The 27,087-nt window shown below is 37.2% G+C and overlaps 1 protein-coding gene across 5 annotated transcripts in view; it reads right to left on the bottom strand.

The window, feature by feature from the left end:
- NBEA (neurobeachin) overlaps positions 1–27,087 on the bottom strand; it is a 544,466-nt gene that overhangs the window by 104,775 nt on the left and 412,604 nt on the right. The gene's annotated exons all lie outside the window — the stretch shown is intronic.

The following is a 27,087-nucleotide window of genomic DNA, read 5'->3' as shown; positions in this document are numbered from 1 at the left end:
CATTTTGCCAGTTTCTCATCTGAAGGTATTGGTCTAACACCAGATATTAATACCTAAATAATCTTTTTCACTTCTTCACTGTTCTGGATCTACAGGAAAACAGACAAAAAAGACGCAATTTAATTAGTTATCAGCTTTATTAACTTCTCTCATCTGTGAATCATCATTCCAGCAGTATCAAGTGCTGTAGAACAATCCTTTTCCAGTCCTCTTCATCAGCTGCAAGGCTGCCTTCAGCCCTCCACCTCTGCTCAGGTGGGCTCTGCCCATAGCTGAGACCCTGAAACTTCATCCCATGAGGAGTCAGTCATTAGGGATGGCGACCATCCCCTCACTACACCCAACTGCATTTCCTAGCCTCTGTAGACTGTGCCTTCCCCCAGGCTGCAGTTACAAAGAGAGCTGAAGCCCTGGAGAAACAAAGGAACACAACGAACACCTTCACTAAAGGGCAATGCAAAAAAGAATATCTCCGACTGGAGAGACTGAATGTCTCTGTTCTCCATTAGATATACAGAAACCTTTGGTATATCACCTTGCAGTGCTTTACTCACTTGAGGTCTTTGCTTTCTGTAATCATGACCTCCCCCAACTTCTGAATAGGGAAATGTTAGGGAGACCATATGTTGCTGCTGTCAACAATCCTTCATGCTTGAAGTAATGGAAATTGTATTCCTTAATTTTTTTCACTGATGTAGCTTCAAGTTAGGAACTTGTCTTCAAATATGAAAAACCTAATTTAAGTTTGTACACTTTGCGCGAAAGGAGCTCCGTGGATTTTTGTTAATTTGTTCTCCATGACTTTTTTCTCACAACCATGATGATTCCATTTCAGAGATGATGGTAACAGCAACAAAACAAATGTGCTTCAGCACACGGAAGAACATTGAAATGTCAGTCCTGTCCTTGATCGAAACTGGAGACAGGAACACAGTGAGCTCCCTGTACTGTCTACACGGGCAGAAGTTACAGATAAGACTTAGAGCAAGCCTGTGGCTGATGGTACTGTTGCACATACCTCAGCTCTCCACACTAACTGAACGCAGCCTTGAAGAAGGGAAGGCACTCAATTTCTTTGGAAGTCTCCCAGACAAACACAAGAGACTATGTGGTCCCTCCATTCAGTTGCAGGCCAGCTGTGGAATTACTACCTCACACGCTATACTCTTGCAACGGTAAATTAACCTTCATGTTCAAAATCTGCACCTCGTTTTTTCCTTGAAGTCTGTTAACTTCAGCATCTAGCCACTAGATCTCGTGACACCTTTGTCTGTGAGATTAGAGAGTCTTCTAGTATCAGATAACTTTTCCTTGTGTTGGTAATTATAGACTGTGATCCAGTTACTGCTTAGCTTTCCCTTTCATAAGCTGACTAAACCAAGTTTTCCTTCAGTCTTTCATTGAGGTCAGATGCTAGGATACAGCTGGTATCGTGTATGTGAAATTCAGATGGGTAAGAACAATCACTGTGAGGATTCCAGTGCCTCCTTCTTTGAATGTATTCTGCTGCTATCTGATACATGATTTTTTGTAAATACACGGGTTCTTAAGATTCAGAGAGGAAACAGGGAGGCAAACACTCAAGTTTAAAAAGCTAAAAGATGAGAGCAGTCTCCCAGAGAGAGGAGGCTGAAGTGTATATAGTTGTAACCAGATCTACAGCAGCCAGCAGATTTGCCAGAGTTAGCTCCTTGACAAAATACCATGCTTCAGGAATTCACTTTTTATTTCAAAAAAGTTTCTACTTGTCCTATTTTTTTCTAAAGAGAAATGTATAACACTTACTATATCCTATGTTTTAACATTTAGATGATTCACAGTAATACATTTACAATGTCTTCATACGTATCACAGCTTAGTTATTATAGATAAACACTAAAAGCACATTCTATAACCATACAAAGGTTACCTTTTTCTCCCTGCTCTTCTTACTCAAGTATAAAGTAATCATAACTTCGTAGAGACACATCAACCCCACTATGAAATGAAGGACTTCAGATAGCACTCCAATAACCCAGAAGAAAGGATAGGAAATCAGAGGAAAGGAAGGAGTCTATAATTCAATTACTATACTCAATTACACTCTTCTTAACTGTCTATTAGTCCTACAAATATCAGATTATCACGTTGATATCAAATCATCTCAATTATTTCAGTATTTCTGTTGTATTGTTTTCCTGCCCAAGATATACTACCTATTTGTGTTATCCTCCATAACATTTATCTAACACTATTTTCAAGCGATGCATTAAATCTGCCATTATTAGGTATCTACTATTACTAGGTATCTTCAGTTTACATCAGAAATTACTGACATTATCGCAGGATTCTTTCTTGTTGTTGTTATAAGAGCCAAAATAATTTAATTTTTCTGAATTTGAATCCTTTGAAAGGTTTATACTTTTTTTTTTACTTCCAGGATGATTTTTAGCATTTTATTTTCTCATATCTCATGAATGAGGGCCTGGCTATTTTACATTTATTTACAGACTGGGTATATTGCATATTTCATTACTCATAAAGACATGGAAATAACCACTTCATTCACCAAAAGACACTGAAATTATGTTACCTAGCTATGTGAAGCCAATATTACCATGTGCTCCATCCAATATTTTGTTGTTATTTATATTTAAAGTCAGTGCTCTTTATTGTTTCTTTATTGTTGCTTATTGCTCAGTATTTCGTTTTTTTAAAATAGTTATTTTGGATGATTCATCAATGCCTATGTATGTGAATTTAATCAATGGGAATTCACCATTTGTCTTTTGGCAACAGACTTCTGGTTCAGTGTATTTTAATTCTAACATGATTCTTCGATGAAAGTATCAATTGATATTTGTAATGTTTGCCAAGCTTTGTTTATATCTTGCGCAAAATGCATGTATCCATTAATATGTCATATAACGTTGTTGGATTTTGTGGTTTTGTTTTTATTTTCAAAGCACTTATTCCCTGATTTCCTTGATTATTCTTTACCTTTTGTACTAATACTGTCTAACAACAAGAGCAGTAAGGGACATGGTTGTCTGGTACTTATCTATAGTAGAACTGGCTCATATTTTGCTGCATTTCCACAGATACATTTCAAAATTCCTATAGATTACTTTTTTCAGATACCAGAAAGGATCCTGAGAGTCAGGTTTTCTGAATAAGATGCCATGTCCTGAAATTAAATGCATTTTTTTTTTCCTTTATCAATGACCAGAAGGGTTTCCAATAATACTGTATTTTGCTACTGAAGATACTTTTCCATCTTATGAAGACAGTTTTATCCAGTGCTTAAGTGTACCTACTACTCTCTTTAACGTGGACACTGCTATTTTAGTTAGAACATTAAACAAAAGAGGTCTGGCATTTCCTTAGTTTAGACATCAAAATCCCATCTACCTGTTAGATGGCTCTGTTACCTGGCAACATGGGGTATTGTCTTTGTCATGCAGTACTTATTTTTCTTTTCCTTTCGATATGTAGGAAAGTTCTAAGAATTTATCCTTTTTCCTCCTTCTAAATTTACACCTCCTACTTCTCCAACTTTAGTATTTTACATTTCAAAAAACATTTGCTCTGCATTTGAACAGATTTGTCTTGACTGCGTAAGGTCTAGTGGGATGTTGCTGCATCCTGGCAGCCCAACCCAAAGCAACCCTTCATCTTTTTATTTGATTCAAAGGTTTAGAGACATATACTTAAAAGCACTGTATTGTATATTCATAATCTGTCCCTCCAGTAGTCCAACAACCCTAAAAATTTTTTCAAGTCTCTCTATTTTCCGGTGTTTTGTTTTTGAATTATGCATCTAGTGCTGTAATTTTCAGCAAACTCGGCATGTTTTAACACTGGCAATTATAGCTACAACTATTTTATTTATGCACTGACTATATACTCTACCTTGTTTGTTTTTTTTCTTAACTAAACTTGCAAAGTTGTGGTTCTTACAATACAAAATAAGCCCTTGTCATCCCCATATATATATTGGTCCTTTAGTTTAAGTAAGACTTTTGTTTGTATTTCATTCTTCATTCATCATCACCAACTGTTGGAAGACACATTACCTGCAAGGGCCAACTACGAGTCTATCTCCTGTGTCCCAACCTTGAACAAAAGGCAGGAAGAAGAAATCTTCGTTCATTTCAGTTACACTGCAGTCCCTACACATATGTTATCAAAATGAACAAAAGTGAAATAGCTTTGATGTTCCAGGTTTCCAGGTCACGAGCTTGCGTATAGTTTCTCATGACAGACTTTACTGTGAATGCAGTTGCCAAGAAGAGAAGAGAAACTCTCTGAAGCTTCCTTGTCCATCCTTGTCAAATGAATATTTAATATTCCCTAAGGTTGAGAAAGTGTTTTTCACAATGAAATTGTGTTGTAAACTTAAAAAAAAAAAAGATAGATTTTTGTTACTCTGACACTATCCTCCTCAAAAATAACCAAATACAGTTTTGATGGGCATGAACTATCCAAAATGTTCTGCTTGGATCTTTTGCCTCCTTATTGACTGGTGGAAATTATATCTCCTGCTTGCTGTATAAAGTGAGCTAAGAGGTCCATAATTAAAATCTAAATTTGTGGTCACCTCATCTTTTTTGTATATGAATAGGCAAGAAAGAAAAAAAGACGCCAAGGAGGGGAAGAAAACAGAAATACTGCAGGAAAAGCTACTACCTTTTACAGTTATATTTTAAATAGCAAGCAATAGTATGCAGCAGTTGATTTCATATTAACCATATCATAATAGTCTAGTCCATAAAATTAATGGAACTTATCTGGTACATTCCTTGCATCAGTGTCTTACAGGATGCTTCCAAATTTGCAACCTCAACACTTAAAAGAAGATGCCTGCCAATAAAACACGGAGTACTTCACAAAAACAAATCCCACTGAATAGTTATTTCATCAGAGAGCTGTCTAGAGCCAGTTACAAAAGTGTGTTTATGCACCGGACTCAGGTATATAGCAGGTATTCATAAACTAATTTAGCATCATTGTACACTTTTAGAGGTTACAAACACATGAAAACCATTACTGAAAATCATTCTCTCCTGTCAGGGATTTGGATTTCCCTTTTTCAAGTGTTTGCTAGCATTGCCATTTGCTTCAAGGAAAACGTGAAATTCTGAGTGGAGGTCTTCACAGGTTAAAAAACATGGCTCCTGTGCACATCCAGCACACTTTATTCTCCAGAGCCACATAACAACATGGAGCTCACTAGAAGTATGTGGCAGACAGCATGATTGCTACATGTATTCAAAATACAGATTGAAACGACAGACATTAATGGCATGGAGGCAGACGCTTAGAGTTTATGAAATACCATACTGAGTAAGCATTACATAATTTCAAAATGTTTGATAAAGTACTGAGTATGATCAACTTTCAGATTTCGCAGGAAAAATATGCATACACTGTATCAAGGGATATATCATGGCAAGATATGTAAATGCATAAAGAAAACATATTAAGAAATTTCAAAATCAAGTAAATTCAAATAATGAAACAACATATGTTTTACTTTTCCAAAATGGGAAACTGAGAATGTAAATAGACAGGAAGGACAATTCAAATTAATTTAATACCCTAGTATTTCATTGACTTATTCATATTTTCTTTTTTGGTATAGATTCAAGCCACTTTAAGAACATCACCTCTGCCTCAATTCCCACACTCACATCAGAGTGAACACTTCTAAAATCTCACCGAAGTACCATGTTACCATTTTTCCTTTTGAGAAAATATTGGTGTAAATGTCTTAGAATTTATGAACTCATAGAATCATAGAATAGTTTGGGTTGGAAGGGACCTTCAGAGGTCATTTAGCCCAACCCCCCTGCAGCAAGCAGGGACATTTTCAAGAAGACCAGGCTGCTCAGATCCAACCTGGCCTTGAATGTTTCCAGGGATGGGGCATCTACCACCTCTCTGGGCAACCTGTGCCAGTGTTTCACCACCTATACGGTAAAAAATTTCTTCCTTATATCCATTCTAAATCTACCCTCTCTTAGTTTAAAGCCATTGCTCCTTGTCCTATTGCAACAAGCCCTGCTGAAAATATTTTCCCCATCTTTCCTGTAGGCCCCCTTCAGGTATTGGAAGGCTGCTATAAGGTCTGCCCAGAGCCTTCTCTTCTCCAGGCTGAACAGCCCCAACTCTCTCAGCCTGTCCTCATAGGAGAAGTTCTCCAGCCCTCGGATCATCTTTGTGGCCCTCCTCTGGTGACCTCCTCTTTGCACACTTTGGTCTAGTACAGCATTCTCAATTTCTCTGTACATTAAGGTCTCTTTTCCCCTTCCTTATAACATGCTTCTAAGTAAAATGTTTTAGTTGTAAGACTTAAAAGCCTTTCTCTAAGTAGCTCTTGTGACACTATGCTCTGCAGGATGAGCTGAGTATTATCTGCCATTACAATTTCTCCACTCACATCAGTTTTAAAAATCTTTTTTAGAACTATTTTTTTTTTTAAATAAATATTGGCACTCCTGCTTCATTTTTCTCCTGCTCTTCAGGGATCTAAAAAATGCAGATATTATTTTTGTGGTTTTGGGCTTTACTTCCTTGCCAAATTCTTCTCAGCTTCTACTTCCAATGTTTTTTTAAGCTTTCAAGAGGCCCCTTTTCTTGAAACTTGAGGTTCTGTTCACCCCAACCTTTTCTAAATTTGATTTCTCTGGTCAGCATACTGCTTCAGCGTCCATTAAAACAATGCCCACTCAGCTGCCAGGAACTGACGCTCTTCTTCCCACATTCATTTTCAGTCATCCGAAAAATTATTTGAAGTTGGTCCATTTTCAGACCATTTTCCTCTTTTCATTGGTAAAATAATTTTGTATGTTAAGATTTTGTGTTCGTGGAAAGTAACAGAAAGCATATGGGGATTTCTTGAGAAGCAGCTGCAGTAAGGTTATTAGAGCAAAAAAACCCCTGCTCCTAGATATGGAAACACTGTTGCTAAATGTTAACATCCAGATCAAAATAATCCAAAGAGAATATTTTAGGTGTTCTAAATGCATTATTTCTAACAACTCTTCTGTTTTTGCGAAACACCAACGCATATTCTTAAATACACGGATAATCACTACTGACATGGGAAAATACTGCATTTATGAAAACAGAATTCTGAATAATATGTTTTCCTATCATCCAGTTTATGAGTGTTGCACATCTGCATGCCTTTGTATGGTTTCCTTCCTATGCAACATGCAAACAGACTGTCAATTTAGGCCACTCCTGGAATGCTGGCTATGGACTGAAGTTATTGGGAAGAACAGCATCAAGAAGAGGCAGCAGATTTAGACATTACCACCTTAGAAAAGTAGGCAGAGGCCTTTTTTAGGCTCTACTTCCAAACTAAATTCCAACAATTACTGTTCTGAGCAGAATTTTCAGCTGATTTAAGGATTCTAAAAGTGGCAATAAAGCTGATGGTGCCGGCTAGAGTAACAGTGCCTGTGGAGAAGCAGAAGACAAATATATTCTAGTGCCATAGAAAGCCATATTAGACCACAGTCTGCCTCAAAACATGGAGGTTGAGGAAACAAATATTGGGCAAAATCCAAAGTAGAGAAGCTCAATTAGTTCTAGTTAGCAAGAGGATTGAAGTAGATTGTGCCTGTTGCCTCACAAGATGATTTTTTTGTTGACTTTGGCAACAATGGGATGTCAGACTCAAATCTAGTGAGAAATCTTAACAGAGCTGCTGTTTCCTTTCTCACTCTACATCTGGTGCATAGAGATTAATCCAAACAGGCTGGTGGTCATCTCAGTACTTACAGTCAAACTGCTCTGAGCAATTCTGCCCCAGCACCACATCAGGGCAATGCAATCAATTTTTTTCAATTAGAACTGTACAAATTACATCTTCAGTAGAGGGGAGAAGCCAAAACAGACATAAAATTGACATGATCTGAGCAAAAACATATAACTTTTTTTCCAGGATTAGAAATGGAGAGCTTGTTTTTCTGTCAGCTGGTTCATTCTGGCCCTCCTTAGCAAAAGTAAAGCAATGGAAAGAAGGGGCTTGTAATATTCACAAACCTAGAGAGAAGACAGCGTTGATAAATGCTTGTAACTTGAAACCCAAGCTGGACATTTATTCATTAAATAGTTACATGACTGAAAAATGCAGTTTTATTAAACTTGAAATATTTGTGGATTTGACAGAATCTGTGAAAGTTTTAGCTGAAAAAAAGTTGTGGGACGAGATTCAAACACCAGCATTAAAACAAACAAGCTCTCTGTTGCCTAAAGCAAGAAGCTGGGGTAGGCACTCAGATTCAGTTCCCTTCTGTCTCAAACGCACGTGAACCCAAACGACACCCTTCCCCAGCAGTGCTGTCAGCTCCAGCTGTGCACCACGCTCTCAGTGAGCAGTGCACAGCTGGATGAGTGCTTCTTGCTGGTCCAGGACAGGCAGGGCATGAGCGAGCTGCACCACCTGCCCCAAGGAAACGCAGTGGTGGGTAGCTCCTGGCAAGCTCCTACATGCATATGACCGACTGAGCAATAGAAAGAGAAGCTCCCTGACTCCTGCCGTATTCCTGCAGGGACTGCAAAGCAAGCACTGCTCACTGGTCATAATTTGCCGACATACAAGGCAACCTGCTGCCTTCAAACACAGGAAAGAAGTGAAAACAGACTCCCCGGGTTTCCAGGTGAGTGTGCTGACCAACCAGTTATCGTAAAAGGACTAGAAGAAACCCACGTTCTTCCGCTTTCTAAAATTGTGCCTTCTGGTGCTTACTTCACCCACATGTGTATTAGTTTTTCCCTTGTACTGAGGATAAGTTACTTAACCAAGTGTTAGGGCTCAGCAAAAGCAAAAAATGTCGGAATAGTTTGAGGAATAAAGAATGTATGGTACCCACAAGTATGTGATGTGTTCTTTCACAAGAATAAAGACATCATAAAAACCTCAGGGTTTGTTTTTTTTTTTCAGAACTTGCATGCTGATATATTGATTCAAAAGTGCAATGCAATAAAAAATGTCTAAAGTCTCAAATGTACCATGATGCAAATCATTAACATTATAGTAACTGAAGGCACTACAACTGGTCTTAAGAAAACTGTAAAAGTTGAGTTTTGTTAAACGCTACCCATTTCCTACCGAATGACAGGTAGAAAGATAGGTTTATGTCCCTCATTTCATAGATGTGATCTCAATGTCATACAGCAGATATGTGGAAGTGTCTTGGATTTTAACAGTTTCACACTTGATTTATTCAGTGCAGGGCGCATATGATCTAAGATCTATAAAAGTAGTTAGAAGACAACATATTTTGTACTACAAAGCTTAATTTTTATTAAGTTTCTGTTTCCATTATCTCTTTCCATACCTATATAAGACTGATCATAAACCAGTAACACTTTGCTGTTCACTTCAAATACAAAAGTTGATCCACTAATCCCGACATTTGGGAATATAATTGGAGTAATTTCTACTTCTGAAATTTTAGCAATAAATTTAAAATTTATCTTTATAAGCAAAAAGAAATATATGGATTTATAAAGTGATAGCTAGTATTCATCTACAACATCATCACCGTCCCTAAACTTTCTGTATTACAGTCTGTAACAGACAAGCATAATCCTCAAGAAATTCAAAATTCTACAGCTGCCACACACTAAGCTGTGACTAGAAGTATTGGGTCTGGAGCACTAGTGACTGCTGGAAGTCAGTTTGCTTGGCGTTGGAATTTAGAGCAGATTCAGGGCTCCTCTACATTACGTCAACTTCTGATGACCCCAGAGAGTAATTATGCTGTGTATATATTATGGTGAACATACATCAAAATATATTGCCACATCAACTAATTCTTTATAAGTCCATTTAAGATGAACTCAGGATGAGTTCCTTTTGCACTGGTGGAGAAGACAAAGAATTATAGCACTGGGAAAAACCTATTCCATAGTTTCAACAGCAACCAAAATTCTACTATACTTCTTATTATTACATATGGAACATTATCTCATATTACTAACTCTGTGCAAGGAAAGCATAGCAAAGTTTCTTCTGAGAATTTTAACCTGGAGTGCTTGCAAACTGCCTTTTGTAACTAAATCATCATTAAATTAGTTTGCATATTATTAGACGTATTTTGCTTCAATATTACAGAAAAAGTACCTATGCATTCTATACTTAGAATCATATCATAGAATGGTTTGGGTTGGAAGGGACCTTAAAGATCATCTGGTTTCAACCCTCCTGCTGTGAGCAGGGACACCTTCCACTAACCAGGTTGCTCAAAGCTCAGTCCAACCTGGCCTTGAACAATTCCAGGGAGGAGGCACCCACAGCTTCTCTGTGCAACCTGTTCCAGCACCTCACCACCCTCATAGTAAAGCATTTCTTGCTTGTACCTCATCTAAACCTACCCTCTTTCAGCTTGAAGCTATTATCCCTTGTCCTATCACTACATGCCTTTGTAAAATGTCCCTCTCCAGCTTTCTTGCAGACCCCCTTCAGGTAGTGAAAGGCCACAATAAGGTCTCCCTGGAGCCTTCTCTTCTCCAGGCTGAACAGCCCCAGCTCTCTCAGCCTGTCCTTTCTGCTTTAAGGAACATTTCTTTTTATCAGATACAGTAATTAAGCACTGAAAAATAAACCCATACAAAATGTAAAAACTGCAGAAATCAACATATATCAAATGTAAACTGCACATAAAAACTCCATAAATTATTTTTATATTCATTTCAATAACTGGAGCCACATTTACACAATATTTTTAGTATGTGAATTCTGCATATTCTATGTGTACTTTCATATTGTTAACTATCAGCTTGTTTAATTTGAACAGCGTAATGGTCAAAATAATAGATACGTAGAACTTTTGGGGGGTCTAATCCTGTACAGAAAATTCTCACAAAAACTAGCAGGAATATTAAGACCCTACTCAGCTGTCTACCAAAAATGGACTCCAGGGCACATATATAGTCTTCCGATGTCTGGAATAGCTAGGGGAAGAAGTGCTATAGCAGATTTAATATACAGCTCCCTCCTCTTTGGATTTCTAGCCAACTGGAATGCAATCCTGCATGCCATAAATTTGGGCACACTCACTGGCTTTCCTGTGGCAAACTCTGGGTTCCCAGTACGAAATTACTGCAACACCTGTCAGCATGTAAGAGATACTTTGTGTGAATGCGCCTCCATTTTTGTCCACTTCAAGCGGCTCCACCACAGAAGGTATTTAGATTTTATGGACTTCCAGGTACCATGCAACTATGAACAAGTATGCCAGTCCCAATCTGACAGGGTTCCCTTACATAGCCTCAATTAATTTATTCTTAATATTTGCTTAATTAAGAAAATTACTAGTTAAATAGAATTTACCTCAAGCTTTACAGAGAGATTTATTTTTTCCACCTTTTTTTAATAGATTACAACAGCCAACTATTCAAATTCTCATACTAATCTAGATTCTTATTCTTTTATGTGGGTAACAGGCTAATTGCTTCAGTAGTCAATAAACCCTACTAACTTGTACAGGCAGATTACTGCCTGTAGTGTGACTGGTTCCATTCCTACTTCCATGAAGTCTGGATCTGATGTATATCACATTCCTTCTAAAGAATACAAGCACCCTATGTAATAGTCTGTCTCTGACAGACTTAATTTTGCAAGATGCATCTTTTCTTTGCAGCTGAGTACCCCAACTCCTCCTGTTTGGAGTAGAAGCTGAGAGTACTGAGCATCCAGAAGAAGAGCTCAGCATCTTGCAAATTTGCTTTTCTTTCATTGCAAGCCAAGAAAGTCACACATTAAGAAAAAAAAGAAAAAGAAAAAAAAGGCAAAAATAAAAACCAGGAAAATGAATCATGTTAAAAGGTGTCTTAGCTCTCTAACATGCAATGATGTCCAATGTATTGAAATACTGGAAAATATACAGTGATCCTCAGTTTTGCTTTATTATTATGAAGTCCTTTCATTTTAGAAGCTTTTTGTATGTATGCACATTTGTGAGAGAAAAACAAAATGGGACGAAAGGATCATATAGTTTAATTCAATGAAGCGATGATAAAAGATTTTAATTCAACAGTTCGAAAGTTTAGTCACCTTCTAATCTCCTCACTGTGTAAAAATGGAGATATGACCACTAATTGTTATTGTTATGGTTTTGACTATTATGCGCAAAACCAAAAAAAAAAAAAAAAATCAGCCAGTGGACACATAGCTGTAGAAAGAACCTAGTTTTGTTAGTAAGAGAGTCTACAGTAAAATATTTGCTCTTCTTCATTTACATTAAAGGAAGTTAATGATGAAATCAAGCTGAAATAAGTCCTCACGCAACTTTTTAGCAGAAGGATGGGTTACTTCTAGAGCAGTCCTAGAGAGAAAATCCAACACATGCCATCTGACTGTTGCAAACTAATCCTCACTCTGCTTCTACTTCTTTCTATGAACTGCAATGCAAGGTCCAATAGACAGCCTCAGATGCGTCTCAGGTCCAGTACATGCTTTTCAAACTTAATCAAGGGAATATAGAAATGTATATAAAAAGATGAAAGTGCCTTTGCCTTTATACGTATTGCAAAAAAAAAAAAAAGCAAAAAGCTGGGGGGGGGAGCGGGAAGTGAGATGTTTCATAGGGGAAGGTTAAGTCTGATGCTAATGCTTATTTAAAATGGTGACAGTCTGGAGTAGTGAAGCCTTGCTGGGCTGCTTTAATTTCTCCCTGGAATAGCTCTCTCCCAACCTTCGGCAGCACATCAAAGTCTCTGGAGCTCAATTAAAATTGGATTATATTGAAATGCTCTATCCACAGAACTGTGTGCTCTCTAACACTTTTCTTTCAGTAATACTCGAGATGACAGTTGCCCATCCCAATTTAAACAGTTGTCATAGAGACCATGAACTAAAGCAGCAGTAACTAACAATACAAAGGAAAGGTAAGTGGTAGGATTTCTGTGAATGAAGGGCTTGGTTTCCAGCCACTGTGCTTACACTGCAAGCAGCTAAATGCAGGAAACATAAAAGGCTGTAATGCTCTCCACACTCCTAAGCAAAGGGACAAAGTAAGCAAAATAGTAAACATTTTTTTTTTCCCAGTAGCTAGAGAAGTCTGTTACACACCAGCATGTCGTAGCTACCTAAAATATCCAGAATCAAGAGACACTCCCTAACAAAACCAGCAGGTAACCCTGGAGACAAACTACAGTCACCAGTCTGTAAATTAAAGGAACCAATATGTACTGTATTCTTGCAACAGAAAAAAGAAGGTATTTCATGTTCTTTTTCTTTTCAAAAACATAAGAGATTCTTTAATTGTATACAATGGCAAATCCTTTGTCTTTATGCTAAAAACGTTCAACAGAGGTCTGATACAAATCTGTAAAAAACTCAGAGTTTGAACCCATTTAGTTAACGTTGTGGCATTCAATGTGCCTCATGCTTTCAAACGGCTTTATTACTGTTTTAAACTGTTTTACAATCTATAATCCTGTAGATTTTTTACATACTGCATCAAAACCTGACGATAGCACCAGAAAACTCTGGCAGCTTCGAAAAAAAAACCCAAAATAACATAAACAGCTTACATTTCTGGCAGCACCAGACAGCAATGTATTTAACAGCGTAGATTGCTCGTGACGATACTATTTTCTCATGTACATGGCATCTTTCTGGCACTATAAAACTCTTAACCTTTCTTGTAATTGGCTTATTGAGAGTCCCAAGGTTGTTTTTTGTGCCATTGGGCTGATCACCATGGAAATGAACACTTACTGCTGTTGCACTATAGAGCTCTATTTTTCTTCCAAGCCCTCCGCAAGCATCCTCCCCGCTCTCCTGGGAAGGCGGCGTTAGGATTTTGAAGCAGCAACAAGGCAGAGTGCAAAGAGCGCAGGCCAAAGGGGAAGAAAACAAAAATGTGTCAGAAAATCTAAAAACCGCACAGATCAGAATTTGTCAAAACAAGGCCTTGGTTTAAACCAACAAGAAGGGCCCCTACAGCTTGGGCCTTGACAAAGCGTGGCCTTTTCTTTTTTTTTTTTTTTACTTTATTATGATTTTTTTTTTTTTATTTTTAGCCCAGCTGTAGAAAACACCATCTAATGAACCTGTCTGGGGCTGCTGTCCCCATCCTGTCAGGCATGTCAGGAGATGACAAGCACTGGGGACAGGCCGCCGCCAGTCACAGACAGGTCTGCCAGCTGGAGAGTTCAACCCCAATCTAATCACACCACCAGAAAATAACTTTCACGCTTGCAGCCTGACAGGATGGGCTCAAGGAAAAGGAAAAAAAAAAAAGAAAAAAAAAAGATAGAAAAAAAATTAGGATGGAAACAATGCTTTTTGTTTCCATTACATATCTTTTGGGGGGGGGGGGGGGGGGGGACACAGACAAATGACATTTTTAAAAGCTACTAGCACTTCATGCTGGTTTCCATTAGTGGAACTGTTTCTGTCTTTTCTTTAACAAAAAGAAGACCAATGAAAGTTAATGCCAGCAGTTACAGAAGAATTGAAAATGAGACAGCATTTGCGGTACCTGGATATGCTTTTGCTGTATTTATTGCTGTGTATACACACTCTTTTCCTACATATATATAGATATTCAAATATTTGCACCCATTGGCGGAGATACCCTTCAACTAATGACTAATGCTATGTGTTTTTATTATTTCAGAGACACTGGGTTCACTGAGTATTATATCTCTTCATAGCCATCACTCTAGGGTTTGTATTATCATTTAGGCAAAACCTGCCAAAGTACTAATGGTTGGGCTGTTTGTGCTCCTGAAATGGAAATGAATATTCATATTTAAGCATATCAATTTAAAAAAAAAAACAGTATTAGATCCCATGGCCTCGACAAAGGTGGTTCTTTCCTATTTACACACAATGAATAAATAAAAAGGAAAATCTTGAACGTGTATCTTCAAAGAGGTCATACTGAAAAGGCAGTACTATACTGGTAGGCATCCTGTCTTTCTTATTCAAAAATTGCCAACACAGATCTCCGCTCCAGAAATTTAATAATAAAAAATGGCTAACATAGGTCTCTGCTCCAGAAATCTGATAATCAGTAAATCCACAGAAAGAAAAGCTGAAAATTATTATTTAAAACACCAAAAAAATAGTTCCCCCAACAAGCATAAAAACAAATTATTAGGTCTAGACACAAACAAAATTACTTAAAACTACATATTCAGCTAAAATGAAAGTGCAAAGCTTTAACTAAGTGCATCCTATCTACTCCTAAATGCAAATCAACATATATTTATCTTCTAGAGTACGTATCCTAATATGTACATCTCAGTAAACAATTTGCATGATTTGGAAAGTAACTGGGATGGAAAATGACTGGTTCATGTAGTACTTGGTAATTATTTTAGTAAGGAATTATGAAAGAGTGTAAGTCCATCTAAGCCGTATAAAATAATAAAAAATGAAGATTTGTTATTGCATCCTGCCATTCATTCACTCTCTGCTGACATTATAGATGTCAGAAAGTCTGTTTAAAAGCTTGCTATCTCTATTCATCTTTGTTTCTGGCATGAAATAGAGACTATAATAATCTTGTCAAGCCCACATTTAGACACTAATTCATGACCCTCTGCTACAATTTAGAGAAAATTCATACATAACTCTTTTAAAACTAACTATGACCCCAGACAGGAGGGTAATATCTAGATTCAGCTGCCAAATATACGCTGGCTAAAGCCACCCACCCTGATGCTTCTGTACGGATGAGATGGTCCAAACAAGGAAGATGCTTTTTTTTTAACCCAAAGGTTAATCAGATTTTTTTTTTCATTTTGAGATATTAGGTATTCAATTAAGTATCATCTTACTTTCCTAGGAAGAGAGAAGGAATCATCTCTTTCACAATTTAAATACTACAGCTAGAGCTGTGAAAAAAACAAAAACAAAAAGTTGAGACTGGATGCAGCACCCACTGCCAGTGCCAGCGAGAAGTGGTGACCCTCGACCTTCCAGTAAAGCCTAAAACTCCCCGTGAGGGACCCAGCTTGCACTACTCTTGCAGGAGGATACATCGCGGAGCTGACCATTACTCAAAACCTATCTGTAGACTTCAGAGGATAAGCTCAAACAGAAGCGTGTTACTGCACACATACAAATGGAAATGTCTTCTGTGAGCAGTCTAGACAAAAACGCACTTCTGCAAGGAACCTAGCTACAAACGTAAACATACTTTAACCTACAATCCCCTAACCATCTTCAAAATCTGAAAAATGTGACAGTGGAAGGAAGTACTGTCACAAAACCTGTTAGCATTTTGATACATAAGCTACCTAGATTGAAAAAATCCTTCAGAGAGCAGGAAATAAGAAACCTGGGGTTTTTTCTTGTTTTGGGGGAGAATTTTATGTTGATTAATTTGATAAAGAGAATGGAGAAAAAGATGCTTATTATTAGAGAAACCAAGGTATGCCACACTGGTAATGATGACAGTACACTAGCTGCCCGGCTCTGCCTGTTGAAGACACAGATTGACAAGATGAAGAGCAATGATACTGATAGATTTCCTATCTCCTACATCTGGTATTTTCACATGACTAGTTACAGATGTCTTATCTTTATTCACATATAAAGGAATTACCACACATTGACCAAAAAAATGCAGTCAACTCCTGTTGATTTAAGACGGGGAAATATCATCTAATATCACACACTCGTTAGGTCATGAAGTGGCACAGAATAGTGTGCCCATTTGAAATGCCAGAAATTCCTGCTAGACAGAACGTAATTATTAAAATTGTAATTTTCTCTGAACATCAGCATTACCACCTTTGTTAATAATTAAAGGTACTGCAAAATTTAAAAGCTTCCAACTGAAAAAAAAGCTGTTCTATTTGAAAACAATGGTAATAAATAAAAAAAAACCAAACCCACTGATCTGAAACAGCATTCCTACAGATTTTTTTCTCGTGGACAGTATCTTTCTCAAAACCACTGTGTACTATTTTATCATTATCTTATGCACTGCTGCTTTATGGTGGTATTATTTAATTTATTTCATTCATGTTGAAGCAGAGAGCTCTGGCCTCTTGACCCCAATTTTCACTTAAAGAAACAAATTTCTTTTTTGCAAACTAACTCAATTTTTCTCCTGTCAACCTTTAGCCTCACTTTAAAATATTAACCTTTTTCTTACCATGATAAGCATCCAACTTTCTTCTATCCAAATTTAATGTTAATCATCGTATCTGATTGCAATGCTATATTCACTTTTAGCTACCTCTGTCAAGCACACAGAAGTAATTTAAATCTATACATCCCCTCAGAATGTAGTAGCACTTGAGCATTTTTGTACATGCCAACACCACACAATCGCCTTTAAAAAGCATATTTCTTTGAATATTTGCATTTTTTCTATTTTGTGCTCTAAAATGTTAGCTAAAAGATGTATTTCTCCTTTGAAAGAAGAATAGGAAACTGAGACAAGACTAAGAATACACTTCCAAAACTGAAAGCAATGCAAAATTACCACAATTGCTTGCCTGCCTGTTCTGCCAAAAATCATTAGACAAAATGAAGATATAGCAGAATTAGGGTGAGGAAGGGTGGACTGAAGAGAATTCTTTCCTATATTTATTTTGATGCTATCCCACCAAATTAATTGAATGAGCTGTATCAGTGTTGTTGACAGAACAATCCATTTTATATAAATTACTATAAATAATTTAAAACTTTAACACCACAGAAAATAAACACGAGAATTTTTTTCATCTCTCTAGAAGCAGCATCTAAATAAGATACATTAGCTATTATAAATATTAATGCTGATTTTGGACTTGTTTGCAAAAATGTTGAGTGCTTTAAACAGCTGTTACCTTTGGAAGTTTGAAGTAGAAACTGGAAGTACTTCAGAGAGTCAACATTTGGTTTTACATGCAGGTGCCCACTATCAGGAATCTATACACTGACCTTACTTGCTCTTCCCTTGGAAGAGTGTTTCATTCATGTAAAAACAACTGCTGAGAAGAAACATGTATTTGTGTCAGGAGGAGGACTAGATATGTACACTTCTCCTTCCTGGAGTCCCTGGTATCATTCATTTAAAAGACTGCAGAACATAAAGAAAACAAGGCCATAATAATTTGTGAAATACCTCAGTGAATGACAACAGTGACCCTCTCTCTGGCCGTTTCGATTCTCCAGTGCAACTGTACAATATTGACATAAGTCTCCTGCATCATTACGTTGTATCATATTTACCAGGAAGAATAAGGTAGTCCAGCTGTATTTTTTAAAAAATTTAGTCAGAGCATTATTTTCGGAAGAGGTTTTAAAAAATCAGTTGGTTACTGTTGGTTCAGCTTTCTCCACCAGCAGGAAAACTTTGGGTATTTTTAATATTTATGAAAAAACATAAAATTTTTACAATGGAAAATGTCAACTAGTTCTATAAAAACCCAAATGCTTGAAATATTTATGTCATTTTATAGGGGAATGAATCAACAAATATGACTTTTCAAACTTATTATTAAAAACTTAGAATATGGGAAGATTCAGTCTGGTCCTGCTGGGATCTTTAACTATGACACTGAGCAAAATACTCCTAAAAAGATTCCAATTTTTATAAGCTTACACCAAATAACACCAGGAAGTAACATCCCCCTACCTCAGTACAGACAAACTAAATAGATCCCAACCGAAGAGTTAAGCAACCCAAGACCTATTTTACATGAAAACATCACTTCATGTAAAGAAGAAGATCTGCTTATGAGTAATTGCTGTCCCAGATGTGTCGCGCTCTGACAACGAGCTCGTCTGTCCACTAGAGGGCAAGGAGGTGGTAAAATAAAATATTGAACTGAAACATCACATATTTCAATAAATATTCCAAGTAAAACTCCTGATAGTATAAACAATAACACAATAGGAACTTGACTAAAGTTAGCTGGAACCTGTTTTCATTAACTATCTGAGTTTTCCTCCACGATAAACATCCCTGTTCGGATGAGAATGGCAGTACTTTATGCCTCTGGAATCCACTAATGTCTAAGGATTTTCATGAACATTAAACTACAAAAGGCTTGATTGGAATTGCAGATCTACTTGATTTTAAAAGGACTAGGCTTTATCCATAACACACTTTAATCATTCCAGGTCTTTCCACTGATTTCTGTAGCTTTGGTTTGAAAGGAACTCTGATTGGAGAAACAGCATTAAAAAGTGGGGCCAGGGAGGGAGCACTAAGCACAACGAAAGGGATAGAGAGAAAGAAAGTGACCACACCACTCTTTCCAAATGATTTGGTGATAAAAGAAAAAGACAGGTCATTGGACAGACAAAATACAGTCCTAATATCCTGATCTTTTGCTATTTCTCTGCATTGAGTAAATACACCTTGAAAGGTAATGATGCCGTACAATGAAGGCATCACTATGTCTTGGCAGGACGTCCCTCTGTTTCCCTGGGCAAGAAATACTCTTCAGTTTAGCATGAACACATCAGTTCAGGTACTTGTTCAAAACTTTCTACAAAGCCAGTTTTGCAGACAGGGCGTTTTCTAACCTGCTTAGTTCTGGCCATATATAGGAACCGTTTGGGTGCAGAAGAATGAGACTTCTTTTATAACGATGAGTCACTCAAACTTAGCTGAGAACCTCATTGTCAGGCTGCATTCGTTCCTGGTTGCACATAATCACCAGTAACTGCAAGCCACCTGAGGCGTATGCCACATGTTGACATTGTAAAATTGAGGCGTACAGCTTTTTCGGTAGACTGGTAGGTCAACCAGCAGAGGAAAAAAATGCTAACTTGGTTTTGTTTGCATTTTACCTGCAAAGCTAAACAAATTTCTTGATCGCTTAGGTTAAAGACAGACATGAAAAATTCCACTGTGCTCTTTTGAGCATCACTAGTCACAGCAAAATAAAATCTCGGGAGGCAAAATGCTTTGCTCTCTACCTCCTTCCCCTTTCTAATACACAGGCTCAATGGAGTCAAAGAAACATTACAATGAGCAGTGATGGGACGAGGGGAACACAATTAGATTCCCACGTTCTCCACTATTCTTGGTCAGTTCCGCAGGGGTTTATTGCAAGATATTACACTGCTGAATACTGGAACGTAATAAGCCAACCTAGGGGAGAAGTAGGGCCAATGGACTGCCTGACTTCTCTCCCCCGGGGCAAAAGAGGTGGATGTTAGGACCGCAATCTTCCCGTCCTCTCACAGAGACAAAAATTGTTTTCCGGGACAAGATTTTTGTGATGTTAAGCAGCAGAACCACTAGCACTGTGGTCAAATCACTACAATATGTCAATACAATTTTTTACTTAAATTTAAAATATAAATAAGATACAAGACCAACATGAATTTCTCCAGTTAGATATCTTCTGTATTCTGAACTTGGTTTAACAATAACTGCTTTGAATACAAATAGCAAAATTCACAAGGGTTATCTAACCACTGCCATTATCTATTGATAATTATTTATTGATAATGGCAGTGATTTTAGACTTTTGAATATAACTGTACTGTATACTATGAACAAGTAAATCCACAAAAAGGAACTATCTGAAATCTGAACTATCAGGCACAGAAATGTGTTCTGCCTGTAGGATGACCCAGTTTCTAAGTTACGTTGTTCAAGTTAGTTATTGTGATAGATATTGTGATAGATCTAAGCATAAGACCCTGTAGATGGCTAAGTAAACCTTTGTAATGAACCTGAAGAGAGCCCTTTGGCCCTGTGAGGCTCCTCACAGCATCATTTGATTTCTGGGCAGCACAGTATTCGCTCTGAAACAACCTCCTCATATTCTTGTGCTAACACATCAAAGCATCGTACTGAACAAAATTGCTATCTGCTCTTTTCACACATGTATTAATCAATGATCAATAAACCCACTGCAATGAAGTTCAGCCCCCTCCCAACATAACCCAGCTCCCGATCCCCTTCTGTCCTCCAGTACCCCTCTCTGTTTATCTTGCTATTATGCATGAGGTAGCAGGAAAAATCCTTCCCCTCCCAGTGTCTGGGTTTCAGACACTGCCAGTGAGTGAGCCTGTGCTATTGACCTTAGCCATTCTATCTGAAATCCTGTATATGCTCCTTACTGTATATGAGCAGTTCAATTTAAGAATCAAACCCATTTTTCACTACTAGAAACAACAACCAGTCGAGGCATATAACCCTTCTTTTTTTTCTTTCTTATCAAACTGCAGGTTTTCATCTGTCTCCCTTACATCACTAAAGTTCCTAAAAAAGCTCTTCTTTTTTTTTTCCTTACAGAGTGCAGCTGAGAAATTAATTCCCTTACCTTTCTTTTGGTGTCAAAATTTTGGAATAATTTTTATCAGTTAAAAAAAACCCACTACTGTTTACTTCACCAAAATCACTCCTTATCTGAAATAAACACAGAATAGAAAATCAAGGAAGATTAATATTTTGTTAAAAGCTATGAAGGCATAAAACCTAGAATCCATTCTCTGAATACAGTTACATGTTTTTAATTATCCAGGCCCCTGACGTTCCTTTTGAAATCAAAAGATGTAAGAGAAAACATCATTATCAGGGGAAAAACATTTTATATTTATATACCTCTAAATATATATTTTTTAAATATTATATACCAAGATTTTTAAAAGCAAATGGACTATCTTAAAAACTATGTTCTGCAGTAAAATCAGCTTCTACTTGGAGAAAGTGCAGACAATAGGGATGGTAATTGAAATTATTGACCCAGTGATAACTCTCTGAGTAAGCAAAACTTGACTTCGACAGGAATTCTACTTGAGTTAACACTGCAGGATGGGTTTGCGCAATTGCCAAATTACTTCCTGCTTCTCTGTCTTGCATATTAAAACCCAGTAAAATCTAGATACTTGGACATAATTTTATGTTGTCACTACGTTGCAGGACACTCCAGCTTGGCTTTGTGTTCAGAAGCAGCCCTTCTGCTGACACCTATTCTGCACAGACTGCTCACATTTGCAGCTGTGCAATGCAAACAACATGTAGGGAACGACCTGTTCAGTTCCACACCATCAACAGATAAAACCGGTGGCTTTGGAAGCACAATGAAAAACAGTAGCTGCAATAAAAAGAGAATCTCCCACCAGTTTACTGTTCTGACCACAGGAAGACTCCAGGAGTCCTAGCCGTTGCGTGTTTATGGAAGTAGGGAGGTGACTAAAAAGTGCCCTGTCAGTTTTCGGCTCTGTCTTGCCAACTGCATTAAAATGCAGCCCTGAGCAATTTATTTTTTTTTTTTTGTCTGGAATTTCAGGAGCAGAGAGTACAAAAGAGCTGATGAGCAATGAATGCTTCACCCTTCCTCAATTAATCTTGTCTCTCTACCTTTGCTTTTGCTTTCCCTCTACATGAAGGTAATAATGACACCCTCATCCATTATCCTTTTATCCCTGTTATTCTCGTGAAATTGCTTAATAATATGTTACAGATTCGTCTTCACTCACATAATTCTTCCTGTCATTTGCAGTATATCATCCTGCAAACATACAGCCCACTTTCACTGGCCGTTCTTTGAAGATTATTGTCAGTGACATCTTCAGGATGCGTTTGGAATCTGGAGCATCATTTCCGCTGCGATGGGGAATTACACTGACTTATCTGTCATTGCCAAAAGCACAACAAGCAATTCAGTGTTAACGCAAAGGTAACACAGGTTTTTATCATGCCGCCAGAACAAGAGCTCTTGTAAATTTATGCTAATATGGCCCTTTTACAGTTTAATAACCTCCTCCCCGACTGGAAAAAGGGGCACATGCACACACACGAGCACACACACACAAACGCACCCCCACATGCTGGTAGTTTAATAATCTGTGTCACAGTGCGGTAGGTAATTTGTAGCTGATCCTCTTGTAATTATTTATTTTAAATCGTTTTATGAATGCTAATCTTATACAGTACAGCGGATCTCCAGTTTTGTTGGATATATGGAAATTGTAAGAAGCAACTGAACAGCTTCTATTTCTAAAGCTAGAATCAACCATAAAGAGTTCCCATGACATGAATTCCCTATTTCTCAACAAAATAATAACAGATATTGGGGTTTTCTTTTTTCTTTTCTTTTCTGTAAGGCTATGGCTGCTGATTCCGATTGCTTTCCTCATCAAGAAATCCACAGTGCTACAAACGAGCCATCCTCCCTGATCCAGGGTGGCATTCCAGAGGGACCCTGGCGATCCTGCCTGCATGCCAAATCTGACAACACATGACAAGCCGGTCGGCGTGCAGTAATTTGACTAATTATACCGGATTAGAGCATATTAATGCAAGCTGTTTTCTCCAGAGTTAATGACCTGCTGACTGGGTTTCTGTAAGGCCCCACCAGGTCTACAGACAGCTAAAAAACAAAACCCCGCTTTCTAAGCCCTCGTCATTTCGCATCAGCAAATGAGTATATCAAACTACTGAGCAGCAAAATTCAAGCGACATTTTGTGTGCTACAAACCCATGCAGCTTTCCCCAACTTTCCACCTCAGGGGTTTCTTTGACATAAAATTAAAATCTACTTTCTTATTTATTTCCTTCCTGCAGAAACTGAGGAAGATTTTTTTTTTTTCTAGATTTTCCCCCATTTTTTTTTATTAGTGAGCATGGGGAGAGAAAAACAAGTTATGGCCACTATAATACTGCCATGTGATTTCACTATTATGCCAAGATTCTATACTTTTCCTCAAATAATTTAGTATTACAAACAACTTTATGAAGTGATGTTCTCAAATTAAACATGTTTTTCAGGAGGTTATTCTCCTTGAGTTAATAATTTTGGGACTGATTTTTTGTCTACTTTTTTCTAGCTGAATAACTTTTTCATAAAGAGATTGGCTGTTGTTTTCAAGTATTTTAAGCAAATGAAAAATATATTCCAAACTTGAACTGGATTGTTTAAAAATAATCTCCTTTTAAATTTTGGTTTGTTTTAAATACAGGTTAAGAACACAATCTTATTCTTATTTAGAGCTTGGAATATTTCAGTACTCCACTGAATACTGAAAATACACCCATTTAGCATAAGACAACAGTTACTTCTTTTCCTTCCTAGTCTAATGTAATTTTTTAAACACACGTATGTGCTACTTTCTGGAATAACTAGAAACATAAAATCAAAATCTTTGGACTTTTTTCTCAAACTACACAAAAAAGTGGGCCACTGAATCGCAGCTCAGATGCCCTGAGCACATATTTCCAAGATTAATGTATTGCTGATGCAAAATACAATAAATAAATCAATTGCAGGGAAAAAGTCAGCATTTCTGTTAGCACTATATTATTTGATCCATTATAACTCTGCATATACATTTGTATCTTATGTCTTGTAGAGGACTAATTACGCACATCCAGTAGGTAAATTATACACAGGGAACCAAGTACTGCACTTATGCCCACATGTGTATCTAGCGTAACTCAAATGGAATTCAAATTTACTTTACCATAAATGAGATCAGAAACATACTCCATTAGCCCATAAGGTCTTTGAGTCTAATTTGACTTGGTACAATCCACTAACAAATTAGTTATGCTTTGCATTTTGTCAGCCAGAAGAAAATTGGGCTATTTGTGGCTTGTGCTTGCAGAAAGCATTCTTGTGAATGTGGGTAAAAGAAGCAGGTCTGAGGAACATTAGTAGTGCTGTAACAAGTCCTAGAGGACTAGCTCAGTCAGGAAATTGGTAACGGGCTAGAGAACTTGACTCTAATCTACTAGTCTATATGCAATAAATGAATCAAACCCTGGTCTTGCCTTTAATTGCCCTACGACCTCTGCTTTGGCGTTACTCCAAAGAGCCCGAAAGTTATCACCCTCAGACTGCTGTTCAATAATCTGTGAAAAATGCGATGTCCACTGTGACCTGAAAGGCAGTTATCAAACACCCACAGTAAAAAGGCACCATCACCCTGGCATTCTTGCTGGCACTCCCAGCAGAGGACTGCAGGAGTGAATGGGTAAGAAGAACACTAAGCTGTCACCCCGAAGGGGGATCCTTCAGGTCATGGGAGAAGCATATCAGGAGGGCAGTGTGGGAAAGGCAGAACTGTTGCTGCTCATGCATAAATAAAGGACTTTGGTCTTCAGGGCTGTCAATCCAGCATCTTTCAAGAGAACTAAATTCATTATATACAAAAAGTGTAGATAGCCCTTGTAAAAGGAATAAAGCTGGCATCTGATCCTCCTCTGGATAACTACGTAACCAATTTTATACTGAAGTTGCTTTGACAGTAGAACTAGGTTTAGTGAATGGTTTTGTATGTTAGAAGAAAGGAGAAAAAACAACACGAACCAAAACAAACAAGGTATATGGTGACTTTGTTACAATAAGAATTCAAATAACTTTGTATTTTAATATAGACAGACATGTTTTACAACAACACATAAACAGAAGAAAATAGAAAATTAAAAACAAGGAAAATATCTATATAATACTAAATAGTAGCAAAAATGTACACACCAATAAGGGAAATCTCAAAGTTTAGATTAGCAACCTTTCAAGCTTCATTGCTTTTAAAAAATTTATGTAGTACAGGCTTACTGTAATTGAGAAGAAATATTTAATTCCTGACATTATGTAAAATCTGAATCTGTCTATCTAAAATTACAACCTTTGTAGCTGACAGAAATTTTCAGGCTTTACTTGAACAGTCTGTTTACCATTCACACCTTCAGATCTCTGTGACACTGGCACAAAATGGTGACTGGGTGATCTCCCAGCAACTTACACAGATGCATAAATCATGCTGTTTGTCTTTCCTCTTATGGCTATAGAAATGCTAGTAAACAGGGCAGGTTTGTGACATTAAGGTCCACTCTGATAACTTCCCAAGAGCTCAAAGGTTGTATCTACTTTACATACAAATGTTCATATCTATATTTGTAAAACATCCTACTGAAATACAAAACTGAAATATTTTTTTCTATCATTGTGTTTTCTGGTAGATAAATAGGAACTAATGACTGGTAATGTTCACCAACCGTAAGCCCACTTTTCCTTTAACCTGCAAATTCCGGTATTGCAGCTGTGAAATCTGTTCTTTGTCTTGCAGACCACCAATACTCCAAAGCATATAAAGTAGAAAAAAAAATTATAATAAAAGTATCTAGTAGCAAGGCAAAATGGGCTTTTACTCATCATAGGAAGGTGTTCACTAGTTTCATTTTGAAGAAATAATATAGCACTTTTCAGCCCATCAATCATAAAATATCGGAATATAAAATTTGTATTACGGGAGTTATTTCATAATCAGTATGATTCTTCACTTCAGTTTGTTACAATTTTGTAAATGGCACCTCTTCAGGCTGCACGATGCTGAAATTATAAAATTAAATACCTTCCTGAAGGTAGCCAGGTTAAAAAAACAATAAACCGGTACATGTTGAATATATACACATAATGGTCAGTCAGGAAGACAGCATACTAAAAATTAGTGATGGAAGCTTTCTTTAACAAAAATATCTGTTGACACCCTATTTTATCTGGGGATGGCAAACAGGACCTGGAATAAATGCTTCTATAGTCAAGTAACTGGGTTCTCTTTGGACTAAGGAAACTGACTAATAAAGAACCAAAATCTGCCCCATTCTGAATCTCCCATTATTTTGATCCTCTTGGATATCTAGACCCCAGAACAACCTGAACATCTTCAAACATGCTTATATCATACAATTTACATTCAATTCATTCATTTGTGATACTAATTTATGCAAAACCCTTAAAACTGGGGTAACTAAGGAAAAAACAAAACAACACAAAATACACCCCCACACACCATTTGTTACTATTATACGTCTCTTATTCCAGAGTTAGGTAGTGTTTTTGAGAAAAATAATCACCACCAGACATACATTATGAAAAGAATTGGATAGTTCAGCTTTTTCTTTCACCAGTCACTGTGCGTACTGCAATCCAAACAGAAAATGCATTCCTATTTTGATAAAGAAGTTGACAGAACAAATTTTAAATTATATCTTGTTACTTCTATCAGGCACATCAGATTAATATTTCACTGAGAGCTGAGCATTTTAAAAATTTAATTATTTATGGGTGTCCAAAGCCCTAAAGCCAGCTATTCCTGTCTAAATGTAAACAAAGATCTGATTGACTACAAACACAGACTACATTAAACTCAATCACCATTTATTATGC

This window comes from Opisthocomus hoazin, chromosome 1 (assembly GCF_030867145.1).
Source record: "Opisthocomus hoazin isolate bOpiHoa1 chromosome 1, bOpiHoa1.hap1, whole genome shotgun sequence".
Lineage (NCBI taxonomy): Eukaryota > Metazoa > Chordata > Aves > Opisthocomiformes > Opisthocomidae > Opisthocomus > Opisthocomus hoazin.
The sequence above is the reverse complement of the archived record's forward strand: the minus strand, read 5'-3'. Positions and strand labels throughout refer to the sequence as shown.